Source organism: Mirounga angustirostris, unplaced genomic scaffold (genome assembly GCF_029215605.1).
Source record: "Mirounga angustirostris isolate CCGP_5_RB_7025 unplaced genomic scaffold, mMirAng1.0.hap1 SCAF_14, whole genome shotgun sequence".
Classification (NCBI taxonomy): domain Eukaryota; kingdom Metazoa; phylum Chordata; class Mammalia; order Carnivora; family Phocidae; genus Mirounga; species Mirounga angustirostris.
Window position 1 is genome coordinate 75366229 of NW_026991722.1, and position 20955 is coordinate 75387183.

Genomic DNA, 20955 nt, shown 5'->3' on the forward strand with positions numbered 1-20955 from the left:
AGCTCTCCCAATGCCTGGTTCATAAAGCCTACCTGATCAGCCCAGCAGGCATCAAAAAGGCACCAAGGTCTCTGAACATTGGCCCCAGGTTGGTGGGGGGCTCGTTCTCAGCGTCTCCCAAGACCCCTGCTTTATAATCAGGTGGGAGGCCAGGATTGAAGTCTCCGCTTTCCTTCTGTGGCCAAAGGACCCTGTCTGGGCCTCAGGTTCTCTGTGTAAAATGGAGCTTCCCTGGGTTGTTGAGACAGGTCGTTTGTTCATTCACTTCATGCACATCATCATGCAGCACCTGCCGTGTCGGGAGCAGCATGACGTGTTGGGGCGTGGCAGTGGCCAAAACAAGCCAGTCCTTGCCCTCATAAAACTCCTACTTTATAATTGGTTGGAGATACAAGTACTTTTCTTTAAGGGTCTGAGAAGTAAAGAGGGACAACCCAGTACAAACACTTAGCCTAGGGCCGGGCACGCTCTAAGCCTTTCTGAAATGGTGACTGTTATTAGTCATTATCTTTATTAACAACAACAATAATTATAATGTGAATTTCAAGTGCCCTGAGATGAACCCCTGAAAGGATCTGAGCATGGGCATGGGGCAGTCAGACCTCACTTTGGACCCTGGCCTTACTGTTTCCTAACTGGGAAGCCCTGGGCACCTCATAAGACTTTTCACAACCGTAGTTTGCTCATGTGTAAAATGGGAATTAAATATAGCTTCTACCTCATAGAGACATTGTGAGGGTTTGATGACGTGACACATGAAGGCCCTTAGCACAGGGCCTGGAACATGGTCATTCCCAGGAAACAGCTATTATGATCTTTATTATTATTGTTGTCATCATTGTTGTTTGTTATTCACTTCCTGGGCCTCACTGGCCAGCAGCTAGGTAGAGTAGTTCCTTGTAGAGAAGCACTGGATAGGAGGTCAGGCCCCTCCAAATGCTGCCTGGCTGGCCTTAGCAAGACTAGGCTTGGCTTTTGCAGGCTTTGGAGCATCAGAATGGAGGCCTGGCAGTTCTTTAACAAGTGTCTGCTGAACCTTTATTGCATGCTAGATAGTACTCAGAGCCCTTAACAAACAGTATCTCATTTAATTTTCACAATAATCCAGGAAGGGAAAACTACTACTGTCCCATTTTACAGCTGAGCAGACTGAGGCACAGAAGGCTAAGTCCAAGGCCACATTGCCAGGAAGCAGCAGAGTCTGGAATTAAACCCAGGACCCAGGTCTTTTGTCCATCTGTGTCCCAGCTCTTGACCTGCCACTGACCAGACGTACCTCTTCCAGAGCCCATCCCCCCAGTCCTGCCCCACCCCCCCACCCTGGGGTTCCCCATCTGTAGTCACTATGCTTGTAATTTTTCCTTTATTTTTTTAAAACCTCTTAGAACACCTTACCACTGTCAACTCATGGAAATGAATCCAGGTCCACAAGCCTGAGAGGCATGGGTGGGGTGGGGGGTAGGGATTTATTAACAACACAAGAAAGATTCCCTTCTCCTGGCCTGGAAAATGAGGGCCACTTGGCCATCCATCCCCGGCTCGCCCGCTGGAGTGCAAAGCCGCATGGCGCGCCCTGTCGTTGGGCCTGCGTTCCGCAAGATGGAATTCTCGGCCTGGGCTGATAATAAGCAGGTATTGATTGCTGCCTTGGTCATTATCAAGATTTATTTAGTCAATATGACCTCCCCGGTCAATAAATTATGTCATTGATAAAGAAGGAAGGGTATAGACTTGTAGGCTTTATTAAAAAAGTTTTTTAGATTTTTTTTTCTTTTAGCAGCTAAGTCCAGCCCGCATTTCTGTGACCGTATCAGCCACACTCTACATTTCGTATTTGGCTCCATAAGCTCTCTGCTTCCCCCTGCCACTCTGGCTTCTGGAAGCCAAGACTCAAGGCCATGGCTGGGTCTGGAATGGCCTCTGGGAGACAGATGTGCCCTCAGTTTTCTGTCTGCCCCCCAGTGCAGGCTGAGAGTCCACTCCCTGGCTGGTCAGTGCTCCACTCCGTCTTTTCGTTCTCACAACAACCTCCTGGAGTTTCTGCTAGTGTTACCCTTGCTGCAGATGAGGAAACCAAGGCCCAGGGAGGTCCAGTCACTTGTCTGAGGTCACACAGGACTTAAATCCAGTCTGGCCAGTCTTTGCAGTGAACCCGACATGTATGCAGCAAACAGCAAATGTTTATTGAGCCCGTGCTTTGGGCCCAAGATGGTGCCAGGTGCTGGGTATAGAGGGGCAGGCTAAACAAATAAATGTGTGACTCCAGAGATAGAACAAAGAAAAGAACTGACCGGATGCTGAAATAAAGATGAAGGCGGCACCTGTTTATTTCAGGTGGTCATGGAGGGCCACAGAGAGTAGGTGACATTTAGGCTGAGACCTGAATGATGAGGAGCCAGTCAGGCAAAGGTGAGGCAGAAGAAACTGCCTGAGGTGGGCATCTGTTTGGCACATCTAGGAACTGAAGGAAGGCCAGTGTGGCCGGGACAAGGTGGGCAAGGAAGGGAGGTCTGGGAGGGGATGAGGTCAGAGCAGGAAGGAGGCCCTTGTGAACCATGGTAGGGGGGTGGATTCCGTTGGATTTTGTTCTCAGGGAGGCTGGAAGACACTGAAGGTTTGAAGCAGTGGAGAATTAGGATCCAGTGTATGTTTGGCTCCTACTGGGTTTAGCCTGATAGGGATCATTGGGGGAAGGGAGGGGATGTTTGGAAAACAGGTAAAAGAGTGCCTGTAACAAACTGATGTGTTATCTCTGCCCAGAGAGGGTCTTAGTGATGGGAAGGCTTTGGGCACACACGTGTTTAGAAGATCAGCACCATTCAGTGGTGGCGGATGGGAGAGGGTTGCATGGGGACCGGCCTGATGCCTCCCAGCACGGTGGCAGCCGCTCCTTCCCCTGTGCAAGTAGCCAGCTGGTGTGGGGTTTGGAGGCCTCTAAGTGGAAGATATGCAGTGGGCAAGGGGTGTTGTGTCCCCCTACTCAGAAATAGAGTTGCTGCAAGGGGGGCCAGGGCTTGAGTTACGGTCTGAGAAGGGCTCTTTGCACCCTGGCCTTGTGGATCTGGTTTCTAGTGTTTCCCAAGTGTTGCTCATGAGGAAGGACCATGAAAAGGTGAGGTGACCCAGACCATATGAGGGTGCTCTATCCAGCCATGTCTTAGGCTTCATACATGGAGATGCTGTGGGGCAGAAGAGGGGTTTGGACGTCTACTTGGGGGATTATGGACGATGTGGTCTGGAATACAGAATAAAGAGGACTTTTCTCACTCTAGTTTTGTCCAATCTGTGAGCACCCATGTACTGGAAGTCTAGCAGGGACTGGGTGATCACCTGTCTACCATCCATCGAACATTGTTTCATCTCTTCATTCATAAGCCCACTCACCCATTTTTATCCATCCACTCGGCAGTTCATCCACCTACCTTTCTCTTCCTACTGACTCCATCCATCCATCCATCTTTTTGTCCACATCAACCCACCCACCCATCTATCCATTCATCCACTTAGCCACCTAGCAACCCATTATGCCCCATTCACGTCTCCCCTGGACTTTGGTCTCCAGTTTGCTTCCCTGTACCCACTCCGGCCTCTCCCGCTCTTTTTTGGCACGTGGCAGCTAGTGAAATTATTAAAAACCTGTTAAGAATCATGTATAGTGGCTCCCCATTGCCTTTGGGGCAAAGGCCCCAATGTAATCTTCCAGGCTCAGCACTGCTGACCCTGCCCACCATTCTTGGTTTATAGTATTACAAGTCTTCTCTTCTTGTTGATCTTCTGCCTAGTTGTTCTAACTACTGTTGAAAGTGAGATACTGAAGTTTCTATTATTGTTGAATTATTTATTTTTCCCTTCATTTCCATCAGTTTTGCTTCATGTTCCTGTTTTGGTGCTTTAATTAGCGTATGTATGTTTTTAATTATTATATCTTCCTGATTAAATGACCCCTTTTGTCATTATAAATCTCTCTTTATCTCTAGTAACATTTTTGTTGTTGTTGTTTTAAAGTCTATTTTGTCTAATATCTATATAGCCACTCCTACTTTCTAATGATTGCTGTTTGCATGATATATCTTTCTTCATCCTTTAATTTTCAATCTGTTTGTGTCTCTGAATTTAAAGTGTCTCCTATGGGAAGCATATAGTTGGATCTTGGGTTTTTTTTTTTTTTTAGTCCAGTCTGGAAAATCTGTTTTTTGATTGGATTTTTTTTTTTTAAAGATTTTATTTATTTATTTGACAGAGAGAGACACAGCGAGAGAGGGAGTACAAGCAGGGGGAATGGGAGAGGGAGAAGCAGGCTTCCCGCGGAGCAGGGAGCCCGATGCGGGGCTTGATCCCAGGACGCTGGGATCATGACCTGAGCCGAAGGCAGACGCTTAACGACTGAGCCACCCAGGCGCCCCTTTTTGATTGGATTTTTAATCCACTCACATTTAATATTATTATTGAGAGTTAGACTTATGTCTACCATTTTGCTTTTTGTTTTTTATATGTCTCATGTCTTTTTTTCCCTCTATTCCTCCTTTCTACCTTTTCTTGTGTTGAATGAATATTTTCTCATGTAGCACCTTTAATTTCATTAATGATTTTTAAACTGTTTTTTAACTATTCTTTTGAGATTTTTTTTTTTAGCAGTTGCTCTAGGGTTTACCATATACATCTTATCAGAATCAGCTTCAGATTTATACTAGCTTAATTCTAGTATGTTCTTTTTTTTTAAGTTTTAATTTTTATTTAGTATGTCCTCTGTTCTTGACCTTGATCTTGAGCCACATTCCCAGTGCCTTCCATGTTCCAGATATGTCTTCCTTCATTTTCCTCTGCACCATACCCCCTTGTACATGACCTGCTCCCCTCTGCTTGGGATACTCTTCCCACATATCTGTCGGTCTTCCCCCTCTCCCGCTTTCCCCATAAACTCCTCCTCTACGCTGGAAACCTGCTCAATGTCATTTCCCTGGGGCAACTTTCCTCCCCCCCACATCCCACTCCCTGAGATGGTAGACCAAATTTCTTCTGTACTTAACCATGGCAGGCATCAGATAGAGCTCTGTGGATTATTAGTTATGCCTTTTCCTTGTGTGAACTCTAGGCTCCATGAAGGTACAGAGCAGCTTGTCTCCAGAACCTAGCAGCAGAGAGGTGAGCACATAGTTGTAGGCTCTCAAAAAGTATCAGTCAGATGAACAGAGATGGGTGTGAATGTAGTGCAATGATATTTATGCATTGACATGTGTACAACTGCTTCTTTATGTGTCCATATTTTTGAGTATGTGTGTGGGTCTTTGCACATTTATGTGTGTCTCCATCCTTGTGTGTGTATCTTAGCATGTTTCTGTATGTGTGTGTCTTTGAATGTGTATGTCTGTATACACATGTAGGTGTCTCTGTGAGTGTGCTCATGAGTGTATCAGTGTGTGTCTATGTCCACAAATACACCTTATTGTGTATGTGCACACATTTGTGTGCTCATGCTCTCAGGCAAAACCTCCTTTCAACATCTCCTTGCCGTGCAATTATTTTTTGACTAGTTTGATGTAGCATTTAATGGTTTCCCCAAAGCTAAGCATGGCCCCCCAAGTATTGATCCTGCTGCAGTGGAGGTTACTTGGGGTACTGCAGGGCCAGCTGGTGTGGGTGCTGCCTCCTCAGAATTGGCTGCTGCACCTGCCATGTTTCTGCCAGCCCCAACTTGATCCCTTAAAGGGAAAAACCCCAGGTTGGAAGGTTGGTGCAGGGGCAGAGGGGGGCCCCCCGCCAGACAGATTGGCTCACCTCTCAGCACTGTGTGATGCAGCCAGAGGATCGCCCCTTTTCATGCCTCAGTTTCCTTATTGTGAAATGGAGGCAGCAATAACGGTATGGCCCAGCATGGAGTCTGGTATGTTTCAGGCCCTCCATAAATGTTCTGTCATCTGATGTCCTGCTTGCTCCCTGTTACCTCTTGCCTTGGCAGTGGGAGAGATGATTTCAGGCCATGGCATGGAGGCAAATGATGAAGGAACTCTACCAGGGTCCAGTCTCCTTCCAAGTAACTTCTCTGAGGCTATCCAAGGGCTGCTTACCTTCTCCAGGGAGAACAACATGCTAACCCACAGGTACTCAGAGTTCAGAGGCTTCCCCTAGACATTTGCATTTTCCCAGTAGAGATGGGATTTTGCCCCAGGAGTTTCTGGCTTCTAGAAATCTCTCAGCTTCTTCCATAGTCTCCAACCTCAGCTCTCTGTCTTGCTCCTGACACCTTTTCATCCTTCTTATCCCCAAACTGCAGTGTTCTTCACACTTCTCAGCCTCTGCATTTGCTGTTCCCTCTGCTTGGAACACTGTTCCCCTTTGCAGTTCCCTGACTCCTGCTAGGTGGGACACCATCCTCTATTCCCTGCCGGGCTGCCAGGTGATTCCCTGGTTCCTTGTTGGTCTCCCCCATCAGATGGTGAGCTCACTTCTCTACATCACAGCTGCAGTAACTGGTGTGGCACTTGGTGAACACTGCCTAGTGCCCTAATAGAGGTCACATTTTAAAACCTCAGATTCCTGGCCTTTGTTCAGCAGAAGAGCTGGCATCCCTGGGCCTGCATTTCATGCAGGGCAGCAGTTAGTTGAGCTGGATAGTGGGGGTGGGGGTGAGGGTGGGTTGAGCCCAGTTGTTCCATAGATGCTCCATGTGTGGCCCCCATGGGCATGTTGGGACCAGCCATGCCATCTTTGTGAATGGTGTGGAGGTGATTCTGCCTTTTCTGGCCCCAGTGTAGCCATTCCAGAGAATGGGCAGACTTTACATGACCATTCAGGGATGAGAGGAGCTGTGAGGTTTTTAAAATTATTACTAATTTTTATTTTATTTATTTTTAATTTAATAGACACTTATCAAGGGTGGCTACTGCCAGGCACAACTCTTAGTGCTTTCTCATTTAAATGACTTAATTCCCATAACAAACCCTATGATGTAGATACTATTACTGTCCCCATTTTGCAGAGGAGGAAGCTAAGGCATAGAAAGGTTAAGTGACTTGCCCACAGTCCTTCAGCAGAGTCAGGCATTCTGACTCCAGAGCCTGAGTTCATAGGCTGGCCTGCCTCTTGTTATTTCTGTAAAGACCCAGAGTAGATTCTACGCAAAGTTGGGTACATGTAGGTTTGCCTCCTTATGTGATAGTGTTTTGCTCATGGTGGGCAGTACTGGCTGGTGGGAGTAGGAGCCTGGGCCAGAATTCTTGGGAGTGGGCACTGACAAGCAGCTGGGATGGCAGGGTACCAAGGGCCAAGGTCAGAGCTGGTGACCATGCCAGGGACTCTGGGAGGAGCCAGGCCTATTTCCTGCCCTTCACTTCCAGGGGTAGCTGGACCCTGGGCCTCTCGGGCCAGCAGCCTGGAAGCCTCTCGGAGACAGTGCCATCCCTCAGAGGGCATCCTCCTCAGCCTCTGGGAATGAGGGGGTTGGTCCCATGGCCCATGGCCTACTTTGTAAAATTCATCTCTGGAAGAAATTATTTCTGAGGAGAGCAGAGCATCTTGGCATCTTGTGGTAGATGAGGTCTTCTGAGGCCTTCTGCATCCCCAGAGTGGGAGGAGAGAAACCTAGGTCCAGTTCCTGCTTCCCACTTGGCTGCCACTGTGGGGCACTCTGGGGAAGGCAGCTTCTCCAGGCCCCTGACCCCCAGAGCTGCCTAGATGCCTCAGGTGCCCCTTCGGTGTACATTACCTTGTGCCCTGCCTGGGATGGCCCCTTTAGTTGGTTGGTGCTGGTCCGGCAGCCAACAGTGAGTGGGCTTGAACCAGAATGTAATTTGTTTCTCTGGGACGTATTGATGAGCTGCCCTAATTAAGCACCTTGCTAATGAGAATCAAACCACTTCACTGGGAGTTAGGTGGATCTGAGCTTGAGCTCAGCGAACCAGCCATGGGTCCTGGGCAGACCATTCAGCTGCATGGAGGCCTCAGTTTGTCTTCCACAGTGTGGGGTTTCCTCTGTTCTCTCTCCTCCACACTAGACCCTGCTGCTTGCCGTGTCCTTCCTGCCCCACAGAGCATGCACTTGGAGAATCCAGGGGCTGTTGAGAGCTGACTAAAGAGGCAGAAGGCAGAAGCTAATTATGGTTTCCTTTTGAAGTTTTTGTCACTGGTGGTCCTGTCCATCGACCTGTTTCTTATGCTAGGCCTCTTCGATGAGTCTGCGAGGAAAGGGAGATGTTGAGGATGAAGACAATTCTTAAAATATGTGACTGTTTGGGTCTTTGGTAACGTATCAGTCATTTATTGCTGTGTGAAAAACCACTCCAAAACTTAGTGGGGTAAACAACTATTTTTACTCACAGAATCTGCAAGTCAGGAATGAAGATGGAGCCCAACTGCAACAGCTTATCTGTACTCTGTGACATCTGGGGCTTCAGCTGGGAAGATGCAGAGTTTGGGGGTAACTCAACGAGTCAGACATCTAGTGGTTGATGCTGGCTGTCAGCTGGGGCCTTCAGCTACCAGCCAGAACACCAACATGTGGACTCTCCATATGGTCTCTCTGTGTAGGATACTTTGGGTTTCCTCATAAGATTATGGTTGGGCTCTAAGGGTGAGTGTCCCAAGGGAGCAAGGAGGGAGGAAAGGTGTTTTCATGATCTAGTCTTGGAAGTCACATAGCATCACTTCCATTTTTTCCTGCTGGTCAAGGCAGTTTACAAAGGACAACCTGAGTCCAAAGGGAGAGGTTTTTGACCCCGGCACTCAATGGAAGCAATGTCAAGGTCACAGTGCAAGGAGAGCCTGTGTGATGAGAGATACTGTGGTGGCCATCTTTGGGGAAAACTCTCTGCTACAGTAAGAGTGGTAATGGTGATTCAGGGCCAAGTGTGACAGACCGTGAAGAGACAGGAGATTGTATGAGGAGAGTGGGTGTGACAGGAAATGGCCACATAGGGAGTAGGTGTGACAGGAGGTTGTGTGAGGGGGTAAGTGTGACAAAAATGGCCACGTGAGGGGACTGGGCATGACAGGAATAGCTGAACAGGGAGATCTGGGTTGGCCAGAGTCTACCATGACGGAAGTGGGCCTGATGGTGACTGCACCATCTTTTCTCGCTTTCCAGGTTGTCCTCTTGAAGACCTTGGATTGACCAGGCTGATTCTAACATGGGGACTCAGGCTTCAGGCAGGCCAGGCCAGTGTCCTCTTTAGTTGGCTCTGTCTTGCTCCCTGCCTCAGCTTCCACCATCACCCTTTCTTCCTGTAGACCCCCAGGCTCCCCACTCCAACCAGCAGCCTCCCATTCTTCCAGAAAGAGCGACTCCCACCTCAGCAGCCTGGAAGCGCTCCAACTACCGTACTTTTCTTCAAATAAAAGCAGCTAATTAACATTATTCTTTAATTATTGCCTTTATCAACAAGGGGTCTGATTTGTACCAGCAGGATAGTTGCTTTCCCTTAAACTACCCAAGTGAATGCTTCAGTTCCTGGTGCTTTTGAAATGAATTTGATGTCATCTGCCCAGAGTCACTTAATGGGAACGCCTGGGTAATGACTGAACGCGCTAACTCCGTTAGCAGCCCTGGAAGCATGTAATTTGGCCCCTCAGGCAACAGCACTTTTGAAATCTCTGGATAGTTTTGAACTCTCTGTTCTTAATTAAATATGCAATTTTTCACGGTAACCAGGTTAATTCTTTTGTGTTGTGTTGTAATACTGTTAGGAATTTTCATAGTTCTTATTAAACATTATTCAGGCATTGTGAATTCCATAATTAAAAAAAATGAAAAGAACAAAGCTTGATTCACTCCTTTCTTTTCCCTGGCTAATTTATCAAATGAATTTTGCAAATTTTTCTTTCTGTCCCCAGACAGTGTGGCAAGTGTTTTAAAGGGGAAGGATTTAATTGCCCTGTAGGGATTGGCTGGTTATGAAGGATTTGGCTGTTTGATTAGTAAACCCAGTTGGGAATGGTCTAATGCTCCATGATCTTAAAAATTGTCTGATTGTACCCTCTCCAAGGAGGCCTCTCTTTTCGTTATGTAGAGCATCAACTTCACACAAGTGTGGTTATTAGGTAGTGAGGAAGGGGAGAGAAAAAGATCTGACTTTATTTTAAATTGGGGATCTTGGGAGGTTCCCCCTCCCCATTTCCCTGGCTGGGGAGGAAGGGAGAACATAGGAGAGGAAAAGAGACACAGAGACATAGAGCAATTTCTCAAATAGCAGGTACAAGAGAAAGTGGATGGTGCCTGAGAGGATGAGACCCGAGGGGATGTTTTAGGGCATCCTTGCAGGTAATGGCACCTGCCATGCTGGCCAGCTGGAGAAGTGGCTCATATGCTGAGGCGGCCCCTCTTTGCAGGGTTTCTGGGTCCGGAGGGCTACCTTTCCATTTCTGGAATTGGGCTTGGTCTCTGAAAAAATGTGCAGAGCCCCACTGAGCATATTGGGTGGTGGGTGGAGAGGACCATGTCCCCCAAACGTCCTGATAAGGACAGAGATCTCTGTCAAGGGGGTTCTAGTTAGAGATAACTGGCCCCTCCCAGTGAGGGGAGTAGGATGCTTGGCTGATTCCTGGACCTTTTTGTTTCCAGGGAGGGCCTCATTTATGCCTCATTTTTCCCCATCTGCAAAATGGGGCAACTTACTTCCAACCTCTTCTTACTTTCCTGGCTCCCCCCAGTCTTAGCTTTCTGTATCTAGAGGTGGGGAGGTAGGAGATAAAGATAGGAGACGGTGGCAGGGGCAGATCACACAGGGCCTTGAGGGCCACAGTATGGAGCTGGGATTTTCTTTTAAGGGCAAAAGCTCCTTAGATATTGGAGTAAGGGAGGGATGACTTGGAAGGGATGTTACCGAAGAGAAGGTGGTTGGGGGGGCTGCTGGGGACAACAAGGAGGGGACATTTGTGCCAGAGGGTGGGCTCTGCCAAGCAGCCCCTCCCTCCCCCACCTCCCCCCAACCCAGATTTAGCATCTTCAGCCCTGAGCTTTAGGAAGCTCCCTACTTTGGGGTCAACCCCCAGCTGGTCTGACAGTTGGAGCTGGGGGAGAAGACATGGCTCACGCCTTCAGGGGTGCTCGAGGGGCAGCACAGCAGTGGGTTTAAGCAGATGGTTGGGGTTTTCAAGAGAAGCCAGAAACCTGGGTTTTATGAACATTCTTTCAAGATGTAAATGTAGGAAGAAAATGGAAAATAATTAAATGCTGGCCACATGGATCAAACTTATTCATAAATGCCAGACAGGACTTGTGGTCGCTGGGTCTCTACATCTGTCTCAGTGCTTAAGGGGGCTTTAAATTGGTGAAAATAATCATTTCAATATTGATTATTTATCAGCTGCTTTCCTAGCACCAACCACCGTGCTGAGTCCCTGACAGGTATGAACTCATTTAATCCTCACAACTTGAGGAGGCCGGTGGAGTCTTACCTCCATTTCTCAGATGGGCAAGACTGAGGGTCAGAGAGCAATGCCTGAGATGTAAACCGAAGGCCTCGATTCCCAACTCATGTGGTCTTTTTGGCAGGTCATAGGACTCTGTGTAGAAAGATCCCCAGGAAATCATGGCAGGGAAGTAGTGGTGACTTAGGTTACTTGGCAATGTCCTTGCTTGATTCTGAGATTAAAATCAAGAGTCACAAACCCTGAGCTCCACCTTGAGTGTTCTTTATAAAAAAACAAAATCCGGTCACTACTCCAGTTAAAAACTTTCAGTGGCTCCCTGTTGTTTGTGGGGTTAAGTCTAAGCTTTTACCTTGGCTTTACAAGGCCTGTTGTGATCACCTTCTCCCACCCTGGTCTGCCTCCACCATCTTAATCTCTTACTAGATTTCCTAGTCCCCAGCTCCCCCAGGCAGACTTAAACTGTTATTTGACCCACAGATGCCTTATGTTTTCTTACCTCAGACCTTTGCATATGCTGTTCCCCCTGCCTGGAACTCGTTTGTCATCACTGCCAGGCAAACTTCTCTCACTTCTCTAATCTGGGAGGCTTTTCTGAACCTCCTGGCAGGATTAGGGGGCTCCCCCATAAATACACCATAGTTCATTGGGATTGCTGGCCTTGTCTTTTTTAAGACCCCTGAGGGCAGTGTTTTTGTCTGTGTTGTTGACTCTGTCACAAGCACAGAGCTTGGTACATAATAGTATCTCAAATAAATATGTTGTTGACACCACAGTTCTGCTGCTCCCGGAAAGTTTTGGGAGCATGGGTCTCACTCCTAAACTTCTCTGGACCCCAACAGGAAGCATCAGTTTAATTTTGTTTGAAGACGCTAAGAGGAGCAAATTGTACTTCCCCAGGCAGCCCTGCCCTACCCAGCCCAGCCCGCAGCTCTGGGAAGGTCTGTGGGAGCCAGTGACCTCCATGAAGTGAGGACCAGACAAGGCTGCTTCTCTGAGAGGCGAAGAAAGACTGAGGTGCTCAGAAGCAAAGAGAAGGAAGGCTTGCTGCCTCCTCCCCTCTTCCTCCCTATTATCAGCTTAATCCTCTGGATGGCCAGGTGCCAGTATAAAGATGAAGGGGAATGACACAGTTATCTTCCTCCAAGAAGGGCTCCACGTCTTAAAAGAAAGCGAATGGTGACACCTGCCACTTCTTGGCCCTGGGATGCCGGGGCCTTCAGCCTGCCCTGCTGCCCCCTCCCCAGGGAGGCCCTGGGAAGTTTCTCTGCTGTGGCTGTGTGGACACCAGCCTCCGTCTGGGGAGACTCTGCTTGGTGAGCCACAGGCCCCGGGCATCCTCAGCCACATGCACACATGCACTCACACATCCTTGTGCACACACGTGCGCGCACACACACACAGAGGAGGGAGGAGAGGCCCATTTTCCCGATCCTGCATTCCCATGACCCCGACACACAACGGCACCATGACTGTCTTTACTCTGCTTTCTCGTCTCTTTTCATTCCTGAGTTGTTAGGGGCCCAAGAGGAACCGAAGAAGGGTTTTTGGGTTGCAGGTGGGCAGGGAGGCACAGGCACAGAATCCCATGGCTGGAAGGGAAAGAAGGGATTTAAAAAATCAGTTTTGTCTTATGAAAGCCATGTTGCCACGTTATTGGAGGCCTTCAAAAAACACAGACGGGGTGCAGAAAAGATGCCAAGAACGCACCCCCTGTTAACGCTTGGGTGTGCTTCCATCTCCTCTGTCTCCCTGGTTTGCCATCATCAGTATGTCTGATCCTGTTTCCTGGTCTCCTCACTTAACATTGGCAGTAGCCTTTTCCACAGCATTTTGCTGTCTTTAAAACAAGCATTTTACCAGCCTAATATATTATGAAGCAAATGGATCACTCTCCCCTCAGCCAGACCTCGTCCCTGGGCATCTCCAGGTTTTTGTTGTTTTGTTTGTGTGTGTGTGTGTGGGCGGGGGGGGGGGGGCAGGTTGCTTCTAAGAGACAGCAGTGATGGAAAAAAAAATGTGTTTCTGGTTTTATGTTTTTGGCCCTATTCTTGGTTGGCAATGAGGGATGGAGGGCCTTGTGGCCAAGAACCCGTCTCCAAAGTTGGGGAGACAGGGTTCAAATTTAGCTCTGTCAGTGAGACTTCAGGCCAATGCTCTTCCATCTGTGCCTTAGGTTCCACGTCTGTGGATTGGGTATCCTCTCTCACGAGAATATTGTTAGTATTAGATGAATAAATTTACCTGAAGTGTTTAACTGGGGACTGGCATATAGTAACACCCAGTAGGTGTTAGAACCTCTTGTGTAGCCAGCAGTGGGTCTGTCTTATTTGCTGTTCTTCCCCCAGCAATTGTGCTTGGCATGGAGTGGGTGCTCACTTAACCCTTGTTGAATGAATATGGCAGGCACATTCACACATAGGTGCTTTTCTGCCTGTATACATGTCCGCTGGGAAATCTTGTGTGGAAATACAGATGTGTGCAGATACACACGGAAATGCACAAACACACAGAGCTAGACCAGGGGGAGGGCACAGGGCTATTCTGATTGCGGGGTCCATGAGCATTTTATTGTGATTAAATATTTATCAGGTGCTTGATATGTGAACTTGGCACTTGCAGTAGATAAAACAGAGCCTTGTAGCAAAGCCCTGAAAAGCTGTGGGGCTCAACTCAGTGAAGAGGCAGCCAGTTGAGAAAGCGGAGTGGGGAGGGGGCTGAGGCTCAGGGATTCATTCATTTATACAGTCAGTCAGTCAGTCAGTCAGTCATCCATATTTCTCTGGCACCTGCTATGTGCCAGGTCCTGGGCCATGTGCTGGGGATGCCCTGGTGATCAACACAAATATGTTCTCTGCCCTCATGGCACTGTTGTCTCTGTGGTGTTTAGAAGTAAAATCCCTTAAGAGACTGACATTAATCAAATAATCACACATATTTGAAATTGCAAACCTTGCTGAGGGCTGTGGAGGAAATGAGTCAGGAATAATGAGATTGTATAACAGATGTAGTCTGGAAATTAGGGAAGGACTCCTGAGTTGGCCAAGAGAAGAGGGGCTGTGGTTGTCCAGGTAGAGGACAGAGCAGCACATGCAAAGGCCCTGGGGTGGAAGGACACACTTTTGGTTCCAGGAAGTGAAAGATGGCCAGTGTTGCTAGAGCAGGAGGTGAGGGGCAGAGAAGTGGAGTGTGGCTGGGGAGGATAGACAGGGTTGGCTTAAACAGGGCTTGTAGGTCCTGCTGAGGCTTTTATCCTGAACAGAGGCCTTTTATCCTGAACAGTGGCTGGGGAGGGGGGATTGGAGGGATGAAAGAGGAGGAGAATTGGAGGGATCTTAGGGCCTAGAGCCTGGTGTGGGAGAAGTGGCGAGATAAGGAGGCTCAGCTGCTCCCATCACCATCTCCTAACAGAAGACTGTATGCCTGGCCTCTCCAGGCGTTCATAAAAATTCACCAGTGTACAGGATGGAGCAGGTCAAGGAAGGGACAATTTCCCTGGGCAAATGGGGAGGGGGTAGGAAAGGCCTCAAATATATGCTTCCTTTCTGCCATTTATTATTTACCTAGGGGCTTGTGAAAAGAGAAAGATCCAAAACAAAAACAAAAACAAAAACACCAAAAAACCCCCACCAAATCTAACATTGCTCCAGGCACGCAGCCTGAGGGAATGAGTCTTTTTTTTCTCCAATGTTTGTGCGTGTCTGTGTGTGTGAAATGCCATGCTAAAACTCTTAAACCCCACCAGCAACGGGAGCTGCAGGGCCGTCAGAGCTGTCAAGAGGGGGCACCATCTCTCTCCACATCCCCACCGAGGGCTAGCATAGCGGGGCCTGCCCTCTGCAAAATGGTGGGCTCTATTTCTCATCTGCTTTGTGTTCCAGTAACTCAAGCATGGCCCGCCTCTGGGGCTGGAGTTTCTCAGGAAGGCTGGTTTCTGGAATGGAGGAATTCCCGAAATGAGGCAGGGAGTCCGGGGGATTTGGCGGCTGCCCCTACATAGTGATATTCTGTGCCTCACACATTCTTATTAGCATCGTAATCGCTCCAAAATACTGATTCATTATCACGCTCTGAGCTGCAGACTGAGGCAATGGGGTTTAATAGTTCCGTATGAGCCATTCTGGGCTGTTGAATAAATATTGCTCATTCTGAAAAATTGGGTAAATGTGTGTTTATGCTGGCGATGAGCAAGGCACCAGCCAAGTAGGTAGTTGGTGTCTGGGCTGGTGCCAGGGGAGGAGGTGGGGGACAGGGGCATGCTCACACTCCTAAGAAATATCCAGTTCATGTCTGGCTGGCCTTGGAAACACTCCTCTGGACATAGAGATTGGAATTAGGAATGGGGCTTTGCCCTGAAATGCAGGTAGAAGGACCCTCGTGTTTCTTGTGTGTGTGGAAATGGTTCCAGGGTAGACAGGAAAGATCCTGGGCCCTCCATGCTTGTATAGACAAGTGATTGAATTCAGAACTAGAGAGCTGGCTACCTCGAGCATCAGGAGGCAGTTTGGCAGAAGTCAAGTGTGCAGGTGAGTATGTTCCACTCTGGGGTCCCTGCTCTGCCACTTGCTAATTATGGGACCCCAGGCAAGTTACTTGACTCCTCTGTGGCCTCAGTTTTCTCATCTACAAAATGGGGGTGATAAAAGTACTTTCTATAGTGTGGGATTTAAACAAGCACATACTTACAAAGTTCAAATGGTATCTGTCATTGTGTATAAGAAATGTTTGCTACTAACATTATTCTGGTGTGGTGTAGAGAAAAGATACCCATTTGGATCTGGCTGTCTCAGGGGTTCTTTGACTTTGAGAATCTGGTGAAAGCTATGGATCTTCTCTTCCAGAGCATGATAGATACACATAGCATTTTGCGTGTAGTTTCATGGGGTCCTTGAGTCCTCCAAACTTGGAGCCATTTACTCCCAAGTCAAGAGCTCTTGATCTCTGTCATGTATCACCTTGTTGTGGAGTGGAAGTGAGTCATAGTGTCCAGAACCTTCTAGAACTCGGTTTTAGCCAAGACCCGGGTTTCATCCTGGCTCTGCTTCATATTTGCTGTGTAGAAAAGTTAGGCAAGTGAAGAGACATCTCTGAGCTTTTGTCTCATACTTGATGTGGAATTTCTTCACATGAAAAGGATTTGGACCATATAAAGCACTTGATCCAAAGCCTGGCACACAGTAGGCCCTCAGTAAATATCATCATCTTCAGTATCATTTTTCCCCTTGATTGAGGACCTGAGAGTTGCTAGATGTGGGCTCTGTCCTTCTATTATGTTTATAGATCTGTATATAAATAATTCCACTGTCTGAGGTTCTTGGATCTGATCCCGCTAGTTGTCATGTCTGTTAATTCTCACACACAGTAGTCTGTTTCCCTGTGGATTTTGTAATTTTAGATTGAGAACTCATCTTTGGTAGGATTGAATCTTTGGGGATTGGGGTGGCCTGAGTTACTCCCAGAGTAGAAGTTGGCCAACTTTTTCTGTGAAAGGCCAGATAATAAATATTCTTGGCTTTGCAGTCTGTAGTCCCTGGTACATCTGGTCAGCTCTGCTGTTGGGCAACAAAAGCACCCATAAATACATCAACTAGTGGATATGGCTGGACTTGGCCTGCGGGCAGGTGGGATTTGGCCCGCAGGTCATAGTTCACTCACTCCTGCTCTAGGGAGATTTTGTATTTGCTTTTGCATCTTGTCCAGGGATATTACCAGAGGAGAATGATTGTTGTTTTTTTAATGTTAATTGCTTGGCTGAGTAAGTAGTTCTCCAAGTGTGCTCCCTGGACCAACTGCATCTGGGAACTTAGACATGAAAATTCTTGAGCCTCATCCCCAATCTTCTGAATCAGGAATCCTGGGGGGTGGGGGTCGAACCATCAATCTGTGTTTTAACAGGCCATCCGGGTGATTCTGATGCATACAAGTCTGAGAACTCCAAGGGTAGTATAAAATTGAATTTCAAACCCATATGAAGGCAGACCCATAGTTATAAATTCTCAGAGGAGGCTACTTTTTGGTTTTCCAATCTAGAGGCAAAGCTAAAACAGATCAAATTGTCTCCTCTTCTTCCTGTATTAGTGGACAGAAGTGTTCTGACCTACTCTGACTGAGGGTGAAGGCCTCTGGACTACCAACATGGGCACCTGTCCTCACCCCTTCATTGCCAAGGGCACTGAAGTATAAGTTCCCATACTTAGCAGTTTGATTTTGAGTTTCCTTTTCAGTTTTGGCCCTTGAGAATTTTTCTTCCTTTCTTACTGAACTGACCTATATATTTAAAGGGATGCTGATATATTTTATCCAGCATTTCTGGGTGCTTTGTGGTGGGGAATATTTTCGGGTCATCTTGTCTCCCATATTATTAGACACAGAAGTTCTTTCAATGTAATGAAAGGTTGAGCTTCTTCATTAGAATTCTTCTTTATTTATTTTTTTTTTTTAAGATTTTATTTATTTGACAGAGACATAGCGAGAGAGGGAACACAAGCAGGGGGAGTGGGAGAGGGAGAAGCAGGCTTCCCGCCAAGCAGGGAGCCCAATGCGGGGTTCGATCCCAGAACCCTGGGGCCATGACCTGAGCCAAAGGCAGACACTTAACGACTGAGCCACCCAGGTGCCCCTAGAATTCTTCTTTAGAATGTCTGGCAGCACCATGCTTTTCAGGTCAACTGACACATGTCACTTGCCCTTGGGGCCAGGGCCCACATTGTCACTCCCAGGGACTAGAGGCTAAATATTTCCTGGGGAATCTCTCCATCTTATCCTTTGCCTAGGGCTTGAATCCAGTTTGGCCAACATTTGTTGCATCTACTGGTGCTAGGCCCTGGGTGTGGGAAGAAGGGGGTTCAGCTATGTACAAGTGACAAGCATCTGTGCTAGGGAATGCCACCCCATGGTCATTATACTTGGGAACCTTCCTCTATCCCAACATGTAAATCCCCTTGTGCCACTCTAGGGGAGCTTAACTCCTTGAAATGTTTTACTCTAGGAGTCAGAATGGGGTCACAATTAAGACCACTGGCTTTGAGTCCACTAGAATCAGGCTCAGCTCCCAGCTTTGACTCTTACAAGCTGTGTGATCTTGGGTGAGCCCCTGAACTTTTCTGAACATCAACTTTTCCAACTGTAAGATGGGATGACAAAGGGTTGCCAAAAGGATCCAATGAGATCATTCATGGAAGACGCTTGGCAGAGTGCCTGGTATCTGGGGAATGCTCAATGAATATTCCTTTTTGTGACCCAGATGGTCATTATGAGTCCGCTTCTCATGATAATGGACTTGGAGAAATCAGGCTGGGGAGGTGGCAAAGCCCTCAAGTGCTCATGGAATAGCAAAATCAGGCAATGGGACAGAGACCATTGCTCACCGTATTGTAGCATTCTATACCTTACCGTTCCTGTAGTGGCCTTCTTTGTGCTTTCTACCTCTTCCCCTCAATCACCTCACCCAACCCAGGGAGAGGGGGTGCTGCCAATCATAGTACTCCCACCCCCTATCTATGGTGATTAGTCCAGAGGGAAGTCACATAGCTCAGTCTGGGCCAGTCAGAGAGCTTCTCAGGGATTTTTCAATTAGAAAAAAGAGGGGAGTCTGTTTTCTTTCTAACTGAGGTGCTGGAAGGATAGAAGCCTAGAGTTGCCTGTAGCTGGGGTTGCAGACAGCCACATGGGGACAGAGTGCAACCAGCCTGCAGAGAGATGCTGAGTCAAGATAAGAAGAAAGACAAAACCCTTGTTTAATCATTGTGGAGGCTGCTTTCTCCTCTCTCTCTCTTTATACTCTGATCATGGGTGCCTACCTTGTTGTTTTTTGTTGTTTTGTTTAAGCTCCTTAGATTAACTTCCCACCACCTACAATGAGAAATGCCCCAAAACATCTACCTATGGAAGGTTCTGGAAACTTTTGGCCACTTCATTCCACATGACCAAATTTCTACAAAGGTGAAGCAGACAGACGTCATGTCTGCCATCGGCCGGGTGCTGACCTGCCGAGTGGTGCAGGTTGTGCCCTGTTGTTTGAAGAACATCATGTGGAGGACAAGGGGACAGAGGGAGGCTACACGGTGGGCCAGGACACAGCCCTGGGCAGCACTCCACAGTCTATGGGATTTTGAACACTCTTTCTCCACAAGAATTTTTGGAGAGGGGCTGGGCAGTGACTTGGCCATAGTCATGTGAGTAAATCTCCCAGAGAAATAAGGTTCCGCAAGAGTGTCAGCAGATGTGGGCTGTTCCCATCCTCTGGGTCTCCGATTCACGTCAGAGGAGCCTGTTGGGAGCCCCTAGCAGGGGGCATCTAGCTCCTCCCCGGTCACACTTGAGCCAAGCAGGTGGCTCATTGGACCTGGCTTTTGCCCATTAAAATGCGGCCCGTAGACACATGCAAAGTCCCACAACGTCTTCCTGAGCCCGCTGCACCTGCTGACGTTCAGCACAGTTCTCCCCGTTCATCTTTGATCTCAAAAAAGATCATCTTGAAAAAGATTGTTTTGTGTGCAGTTTAGCCAAACGCCACTTTTTCACATTTTGCCTGAGTTGCTCTCCCCCCTCCCCTTCCTTTTATTTCTTTCTTGGATTTGCTCTGGGGTTGGCTTCCTCCAACCAAAATAACTCTCACAATGCATGGCGCTTCCTGTGGGTGAATGACATCTGTATGAAAAGATGGCAAAGCTGGCCGATTTCTGTCCTTTGAAGACGCTTGTCAGCGAGTCGGTGCTGGAGTGTCAGACGTCACCCGGGGTGACTGTGGAGATGCCGGCAGCAGTGAGCTTTTTTCCAGAAAGCCTTCAGCCCAAACTTTAGGCTCTCCGGGGACCCAAGAGCAGCAACCATTTTCTGAAGAGATTAAAGGCGCTGCTGGTTGGAGCAGCTGGTATTTTCTACTATGTTCCCAGCAGGGCCGTGCAGCAGTGCTTTGTAGCTCACCTGCTCTGCCTTTCCCCGTCGACTCCGTTCCCTTCTTTGCTGACTTGTGTGCCGCCTCAGGGGGTCTAGTAGCTCCAGGCAGCCCCATGAGAGGAGAGGAGAAGGGGTGCCGACAGTGCCACCATGGCTCTCTTACGCGAGGGGAGGGGGACGATCTCAGCGTTAGGAAGGTGGCTCTGGATCCCAGTTCTGCCATCCTCACTGAGCCAGTCCTGTCACTTCTCGGAGCTCCAGTTTTCCCATCTGTAGAATAGAGTCATTTGGTTTAGTGAAGATAATACAGGCAAAACACTTCTTTAGCATGGTGCCTGGCACATCGTGCTTAATAAATTTTAGCTGATGCTCCCTTCCCTGGATGCACCCTGGCTGACCCTCCCTTACAGCCCATGCACCAGCTATATTAAAGTGAGAGTGAGGGTGCCTGGGTGGCTCAGTCGGGTAAGCGTCTGCCTTCGGCTCAGGTCATGATCCCAGGGTCCTGGAATAGAGCCCCATGTCGGGTCCCTGCTCAGTGGGGGAGCCTGCTTCTTCCTCTGCCCCTCCCCCTGCTTGTCCTCTCTCTCTCTCTCTCTCTCTCAAATAAATAAAATTAAAAAAATAAAAATAAAGTGAGTGTGACTTCCAGAGAGCAACATTATTTCCCCTCCATGCTGTTTCCCTGTCCATAGT

At 48.1% G+C, this 20955-nt stretch overlaps 1 protein-coding gene across 3 annotated transcripts in view; it reads left to right on the plus strand.

Moving 5' to 3' along the window:
* Positions 1-15567: 15567 nt before the first annotated feature.
* Positions 15568-20955, plus strand: part of CUX2 (cut like homeobox 2) — a 230383-nt gene continuing 224995 nt past the window's right edge. For all 3 annotated transcript variants that reach the window (XM_064578366.1, XM_064578368.1, XM_064578367.1), the window contains exon 1: positions 15568-15887. The gene's annotated coding sequence lies outside the window, so the exon portion shown is untranslated. The remainder of the gene's footprint in view (positions 15888-20955) is intronic.